The sequence below is a fragment of the Neofelis nebulosa genome, chromosome 16 (genome assembly GCF_028018385.1).
Source record: "Neofelis nebulosa isolate mNeoNeb1 chromosome 16, mNeoNeb1.pri, whole genome shotgun sequence".
Taxonomy (NCBI): Eukaryota; Metazoa; Chordata; class Mammalia; order Carnivora; family Felidae; genus Neofelis; species Neofelis nebulosa.
Window position 1 is genome coordinate 2,862,051 of NC_080797.1, and position 7,971 is coordinate 2,870,021.

Here is a 7,971-nt window from a genome sequence, read left to right on the forward strand (position 1 = left end):
TGTTACACTGAGTCTCCTTACTGTTGGTGGCCTGGGGGGGGTTGGCCTGTGGAGCACTGCAGAGCCATTGCACGAATGCTCAGAAAGCCCTTGGGATGGGAAGGCCGGGGAGGGTAGCTGAGCCAGCTGTTGGCTTCTCTGTTTAGAATGTGGATTACCTCGGGGGCACCTGGGTGGCTCAGTCGGTTGAGTGTCCAACTCTTGGTTTCAGTTCAGGTCATGATCTTATTATGGTTCCTAGGTTCAAGCCCCGCATTGGGCTCTGCGCTGGTAACGTGGAGCCTGCCTGGGATTCTCTGTCTCCATTTCTCTCTGCCCCCCCGCCCAACCCCGCTCAATCCCTCTCTCCTTCCCTCTCTCTCTCTCTCGAAATAAACATTAAAAAAAAAAAAAGAATATGGATCACTTTGTACTTCATGGTTTCAGCTGTGGACACTAGTTTGAATTCCATGGTCACAGGAAAAGTTAACTCAACGTCCTATTGTGGCATGGGTTGCACGATCAGCCTTATTGCCAAACTCCTTTTTTAATGCCGCACAAAATAAACTTCTGTTATATACCACAAAGCTCTTGTGATCCTTTCTTTTTTTCCCTTAATGTTTGTTTTTGAGAGAGAGAGACAGAGAGAGAGCAAGCGGGGGAGGGGTGGGGAGGGACAGAGGCTAAGAAGCAGGCTCTGTGCTGACAGCACAGAGTCCGACTCGGGGCTGGAACTCATGAACCGTGAGATCATGACCCGAGCTGAAGTCCGACACTTAACCGACTAAGCCACCCAGGTGTCCCCTCTCATGATTCTTTTCACCGTGACAAGATGTCGGTCCATTTGACCGGAGGGTGCTCCTGACTACAGGGGCTTCTCCTCCAACTCCACCCCATCATCAAGCCACTAAGCCAAGCAAAGGTTCACATGTTCAAAATGTTCATAACCACCTACCTTATGGCCTTGCCTCCCCTTCATTCTCCATTGTCACTGGCCGGTCCAGTAGCACATCAGCCCCTCAGCCCTCTCGCTCAGTCCTGACCACTCACGCCCAAGCCGTGTGCCTCCTTCAGAACTTCCTTGTTGCTACTATCAACAGATGGTCTGACTTGGTGTCACACGGGTTCTCGTCCGTGTCATTGGTAGGTCCTCTGCCTCAGTCCCTGAAGTCATCTCCTCCAGGGCTTAGCTATAATCCCAGGATGGAGGAACACCCAGAACCCTTGCCACACTCTTTGCCGGGATAGCTGGTGGCCCCAGTTGCAACAAGGCCTGAAGGATTGTGTCATGGCCTTAAAGCACTGTCCACAAATCATGAAAGCCTTCCTGGCCCTTGGAGAATAGACTGCACCCCCCCCGACCCGGTCTCCCATCTTGGTGGCTTCCCAGGCCCTGGTGCCCAAGCCCAGGGCAAGGGCCATACATGCTGAGGTGGTTGGACTGGACGATCATGAAACATCTCAAGACCAGAGCCAATCCCAGAAACTGGTCCTTCCAGGAGTCAATGCTTTCTGGAAAAAGGCCTGAGACACCCTATGATGATACAGCTGTATAAGACATTCCTTCAAGAACTAGAAAGGACACAGCGTCGATAGTCGATAGATGTGTTATGTTTCTCTTTTGAAAGGAGGAAGACGTTTTTGCCCATCAACAGCTGATGGGCAGGAGCGAGTAGAGAGACAGAGGCTGGAGGAGGTGACAAGAGAGCCAGGTTCCTGTGTCTGGCAGGGTAGATCCACAGGAGGAGGGATTCCCTTGGATGGGAGGAGGGGAGCTCCTTGCAAGATAATTAGAGCAAGACAGGATGGGCCTGGGAGCAGGTACATTTGGGAAATAGGCAGCTCCTGGTTTTGGGAATCTCCACTGGCAGTTTCTGTTTTCTGAGTGAAGTAGGGGGTGAGGTCGTCTTTGGAGCATGTAGGGGAAGAAGGAAAGAGCACTGATTTACTGAGTCCTTCCTATATACCAGCAAGTGTACTAAGCACTTTACTCGTGAAAGTTCATTTGAGATCCTGAACAACCTTATGAGTCAGATACTATTAAAACCCATTTCACAAACGCTAATGTTAAGGCTCAGAAAGGCACACGACCTGCCTAAGCCCACCTGGTTATTAAGTGATAGTCAGGATTCTAAGTTCCCCCAAGGTCCTAAACTCTTCATTAATAAAGAGGCAAACAGAGGTGCCTGAGGGGCTCAGTCGGTTAAGTGTCCGATGCTTGATCTCAGATCAGGACTTGATCTCAAGGTCATGAGTCCAAGCCCGGCGTTGGGGCTTTGAGTCCCCGAGGAAACGGAGGAAAGTAGCTTTAGAGAGCAGTGAGCCTGCCTCTCCTCCACGTAGGAGTAGGAGAGGTGCAGTCCGAAAGTGTTTGCTGGGAAAAACAGTCTGTCAAAGACCTTTCCTTCCTGTGTCCTGGGCGTGCTCACAGCAGTAGCAAGAGGAGTCAGGTGAAGATTTAAGGTGACTTTGGTGAGTGTGGAGCTCAGCGAAGGAGCTCAGGAGGAAGAGGGTCCCTCTGGGATGCCAGATCCTCTATGATTCCAGCCCCCCACCCCCCACCCCCCGCCAGCCCAGGGCCCAGAATCCCTGAGTGTGGAGAGTGTAAGTGAAGAGCCATGCTCTGGGGTTAGGGTCCTCAGACCTTGAAGACCCAGCATGGAGCAAAAGCAGGGGGTTAACAGACCAAATAACACGTGGACAAGAGGGGTCATCCCAGGGCTGGGGGAGGGGAGGCGGGTGTTGGCGAGAGGTAGGCGTGGGCCAGAGGTCTGGGACCTACGGGCAGCGCTGGGGCCAGTTCGGCCTCTGCTGGGGGCGAGGGCCACTTCATCCCCACGCTAGCCAAAGCAGACTGGGATCCTGGATGACTTGGATGTACCAGTCTGGGAAATGTATAAAGGAACCCCCAGCCAGTTTAGAGCAACCGGCCTTTCAGCCGGAGTCCCTCCATGTGCGGAGACCCCACGATGCACGGCTGTTACTTGCTTTCGTGCAGCCCCACCGCAGGGGCCAGGAGGGGAATGGAGCCCCAACAGGGCATCTGGTACAAGGAGGGCTGGCAGGAGGGTCCAGGGTGTTGGGAAGACAGTGGTGACCCGCGTCAGACACCAGGAGGACGAGGAGCTGGCCCCGGCCTCCCTCACTCTCGGCCTCCTCTTCCACCGCCTGCGCACCCGCAGTGGCTGGCGGCCGACGTGGCGATCACCGCGCGCCAAGCCCACACCCAGGGGTCACCCCGGTGAGAAGTTCGCCCCGCAGCACCTGCGTTAGCGTGGTTCTCCCGGCTCTCCTCCGCCAGCCACGCGTGTGGGGGCGTGGCCCTGCCCTCGGCCAGCCTCCGCTGATTGGATCAGGGGTTACCACCTGACTCAAGCCCAGCCAGGCCATTGGTTGATGTGTGACCAATGACGCGCCCTGGTGCAAAAAAAAGGCTCCCGCCGTTGGCAGGTGGATCGAATAAATGCGGTCGGATTCTTGGCCTCCCCCCCTACCCCCCCCCCCCGCCCCCGCCACCGCCCCAGGTTCCCCCACCGTTCTGTCATTGTGTCTTGATCCTGTGACAGACTGCTCAGGGAGACTTTGGGAGATAAAAATAACATTGTTTGCACTCCTCCCACCGAAAGATACAGTCTAATTCTCCTCCCCTTGAATCTGCCCTGGCCTTAGTGACTTGGTTGACCAATGGAATGTCAGAAGCAACATTCCGGGACTTCTGAGATCAGGCCAGATGATCGTAAGAAACTTCTCACCTCCTGTCGGAGCCTCTTGGACTGTGACCCTGAGCCTCATGTGTTAAAAAAAATTTTTTTTTAATGTTTATTTATTTTTGAGAGAGGGAGAGACCATGAGAGGGGAAGGGGCAGAGAGACAGGGAGACACAGAATATGAAGCAGGCTCCAAGGGCTGAGCTGTCAGCACAGAGCCTGACACAGGGCTCGAACTCAGGAACCTTTGAGATCGTGACCTGAGCCGAAGTCTGTCGCTTCACCGACTGAGCCACCCAGGCTCCCCTAGCCTCATGTGTTAAGAAGTCACCATGCTGGAGAGGCCATGGGCGGCTGTACCTGTTAACTGACTCAGCTGAGTGCGGGATTCTAGCCATCCACTTCCTGTTACCAGACACGTGAATAAAGTTGCCTTTAGCCTGTATTCCAGCCCATCTGCCCTGAATATGACCCAGTATCTTTGTTAGTGCCATGTGAAATGGAAGAATCACCCAGCAGAGCCCTGCCTACGTTCCCATCCTGCAGATTCACAATACACCTCTCTGTTTGGGAAGACCTCTAAACCTTTGCTGAGAGCGTTGAAGGACCTCAGCTCAGCATCTCACCAACAGGTGGTTTCTGAGAGGGGACGCTGCCCAGAAAAGGCAGAGTAGACAGGTGTTGTTATTTGCTACTTTTTCTGATAGCCACATTGGATTTTCCTTGGGGGATCTACCCATCTCTACCCTCAACCCATGTAGTTTGTGTGGAGCTAATTCCTGCCCCCACCTCAGGATCTGTGACCAAGTCCCTTTCAATGAGGGTCAGCCTCTAGACCTTTGTTGGAAGTAATAAGAGGGAGGCTGGTCTTTGAGCAGGTTTGCTAAGCTGGAAGGATAGAAGCCTACAGCTTTTGCTAACCACCTGTGCCACCACTTGGGAAGAGTCTATCTGAGCATGAGTCAATACAGTTCAACACAGAGGAAAGCAGAAATGAAATGTTGAGGGGGAACAATTCCTAACACATGTTTTGGGCACTGGGATTCATCCAGACCTGAAGCCGGTTACTGTTGAACTTGCCAGTTACATAAACTGATATATTTCCATAATTTATTAAGCTAGTTTGAGGTTGGACTATCCTGCTCTTTCAGCTCTGCCTATTAAAATTGTACCGATTTTTCACGACTAGCTTAAAACACACCTCCTACAAGAAGACCTCCTTAAATTGTACAGGGGGTATTTATTGTTTGGGGTTTTCTATAGTCCAGAAATGAATTTTTCATACTTCTGAAAAATCTGCACTATCCCCACAGCTCGTCAGCACTACCAACATGGCCAGACACAGCCAGCCAGGCACCTTGTCTGACCCCTGCCTGCTGGACAGGGGAAATTGGGCCAAGGGTGGATCCCCATCCCAAGCTGGGTCAATGAGGATCCTTTGCTGGGGAACCTTTCATTTGAACCAAGACACTCTAAACCTATCCACTGTTTAGATAGAGAATACATAAACATGAACTGTGCGGACTGGGAAACAGAAAGAACTGATCAAGGGAGAAGAGACAAAGGAGACAAAACAGACATGCAAAGAAGAGAGTTGGAGAGAGAATCCCCTGAGTTCCTACAATACTCTGGTCTCTGCCCCTAGGCTGTTCCTGAGACTCAGCTGTATTTCTGGCCTTTTGTCCTTATAATAAATTCGACTTCTTACTCAAGTTTTCTCTCATGGGTGTGTGTTACTTCCAATCTCCCTGGTCTCCAAAGTGGTTCAGTCCCGTCTCCCTTCTGTTCTGGATCCGTGTTGCCCTGGACCGCACCTTACCTTGAGATGACACTAGGTTCCATCTTCAATGCCATGTCCGATCAGTTGGCTGTGCCTGTCTTGAGTGCTACCCTGACAAAGATTCTTGGGCTACTTCGGGGCTCAAGAAGAAGAATACATGGATTGATTGGCAAGGTCTTCCATGAGCATGAAATGGGAAGGGGCTGAATGCCCGCCATGTTTGTTCTCTAACCTGTCACACATCCTTCCCCTTCCATACAACAGCCAGCTTAACGCCTCACCTGGTCTAGACTCATAGATACTTGTTGAACGGATACATGACAAAGATGACTGTTTAAGAGACTCATGTGGTGGGATGAGTGACAGAAAGTGGACAATGTGAGTTTGAATGGGACAGAAGAGTCAGAGGCATCTGGTGCTCTCAATGTGGGAATGAAATACACAAGCATGGCGGCAGGTGGGACAGAGTGCTTTCGTCACCTCCATCTAAGTCTTGCTTATCCTATGAAATGCGATGAGAACATCCTTGCCTGAAGGGGACGTTCTCTGACGTGCCTCACTCTCATGTCTGAGATGGGTCTCCGCACTAATCAGGATTCTTCTGGTTGAAAGAGTTCAAAAGTTCAGGAGTATTATAGGCATGGCTCCAACCAGGTGCTCACATGAGGTGTCTCTGTGTAATCCATATAATCCATTGTCTTCATTCCCAGGTGGGCCCTCCCAAAATGGTTACAGAAATGGCCAGCAGCAGTTTCAAGACTTCCTTATGTCCTATCACCTTAGCAACTCTGAGAAATGAAAGTACTTAAAAAAATAAAACCAGTTTCAACAACAGAAAAGCCTGGGGCTCATTCTTACTGGTCTGGACAAAACCACCCATTCATCTCTGAACCAATTCCTAAACTTTGCCCAAATCTATTTGGGCAGAGCTGGATCCTGTGCCTGCCCCTGGAGCCAGAGGGTGTATCCATACGGACTGAGGATGGGGAAGGGGCGATTCTCTACAGAGAAACGAGGGTGCTGTCACCAGAATAAGGGCCACGGGTGCTGCCGTCCACACACCGTCTTCTATGTTCCCTTGGGCCCTGCAATTTTCCCACCAAATCAGGAGCTACTGGGGAACAAGGGTTTGTCCTATTTACGCTTTTGCCCCTTAGCCCCGGCACGGGACCTAACACACAGAAGTTCCCAGATCCCTTCCAGCTGAAGACTTTGCCCACATCTCTGTGACAATGTGAAACGACCAGAAAGGAGGTGCCACATCATCCTCTACTAGACAACAGACCCTCCTGCCCCTGCACCGAACTACCCCCCTGCCTACTACCGCAGAAGGGGTGTCTGCTCTCTTGTGAGGGTGCTTTGTTGCCCAACCTTTGTTTCTCCTCCTGGGACCATCCCTTCGCATTTCTCTTATGAAACCACCCATTGTCACGTTGAGCCGTGTCATTTGAGTATAGTTGGGTGGCTCTCACCTCGGGATACACCTTGGTTGACTTACCTCACCCAGTGGGTTCCATCCTCCTGGCCACACTGGTTGGTTCAGGGATCCTAGTGTTACCTGTTTAGAGCAAGGAAAAAGGAGGGGGTAGGGAGACATCTGACAGAGTTTTGGGAAAGGGAAGTGTCAGCCCTCTTTCACAGTGTTACCTACAGAAAGTCCCTCTGATCTCCTGGGTGGCGGGGTGTGAGGGCGCGAGGTCGGGAACTGCCCCCATCACAGCCACGCTGTATGGAGCTTGAGGCTGAAGCGAGTGCTGCGGAAGGCAGAGGGAAAAGATAGCAGGTCTTAAGTCCTCTCTGGAGCGGCCACATAACAACCCCAAGGCGGAGGAGGCAGAGACTACAACTGTCACCCTTGGTTGGCGTGGCACAGTTAAGCACTGGGGCTGGCCGCCTTCCTACCCGGAACCAAATTTGAGTTCTAGGAGGAAGGCAGAAGGGACAGCGGATATTGGATGGGAAATCCATTGCGTCTGTCATACTCTCTGTCTCTGGATACGGCAGTTACAATAGTCCACCTGGGCTGCCAAAGTCGACCCGAGCTGGAATTGTCTATTGCTTGTGCCCATGGGAGGCCAGTGTCCCCACCTGGGCTCTGGATGCTACCCTTTCTCTTTCTCAGGATTTTACGTCCTGGGACGAGCCCTTCCTCTTGTCAGTTTCCCTCCCTCACTCTGGACAATGTAAACACGCTTTAGGGGCTGTGGTTCTCAACCGTGGGGACACCTTGGAATCACTTGGGAAGCTGTAAGAAAGATACTAACACCTGGCTTTAACACCCAGACCCCCGGCGAGACCCCCGAGCATTGGTTTTTCGAGGGCCCCCTGGTAGTTCTGATGTGAAGCCGGTATTGAGACTCATCCTGAGGATCGCTCTTCTGGAAAGTTCTCCTCTGGTCTCATATCCCCAGTTACTGCCGCGTTTCTCTGCCCCCCTTCACAGCAAAACTTATTAAGAGAATATTCTGCCCTCACTGTTTCTAACTGCCTACCTTCTGTTTGCTT

General features: G+C 51.9%; 1 long non-coding RNA gene across 1 annotated transcript; it reads right to left on the bottom strand.

Moving 5' to 3' along the window:
* Nucleotides 1-1,570: 1,570 nt before the first annotated feature.
* LOC131497185 (uncharacterized) lies at nt 1,571-7,224 on the bottom strand. The gene is made up of 4 exons (XR_009254804.1): nt 7,118-7,224; nt 6,965-7,024; nt 3,514-3,559; nt 1,571-1,886 (listed from the first exon to the last, which is right to left on the bottom strand). It is a non-coding gene; the product is annotated as an uncharacterized LOC131497185 (long non-coding RNA).
* Nucleotides 7,225-7,971: the final 747 nt, after the last annotated feature.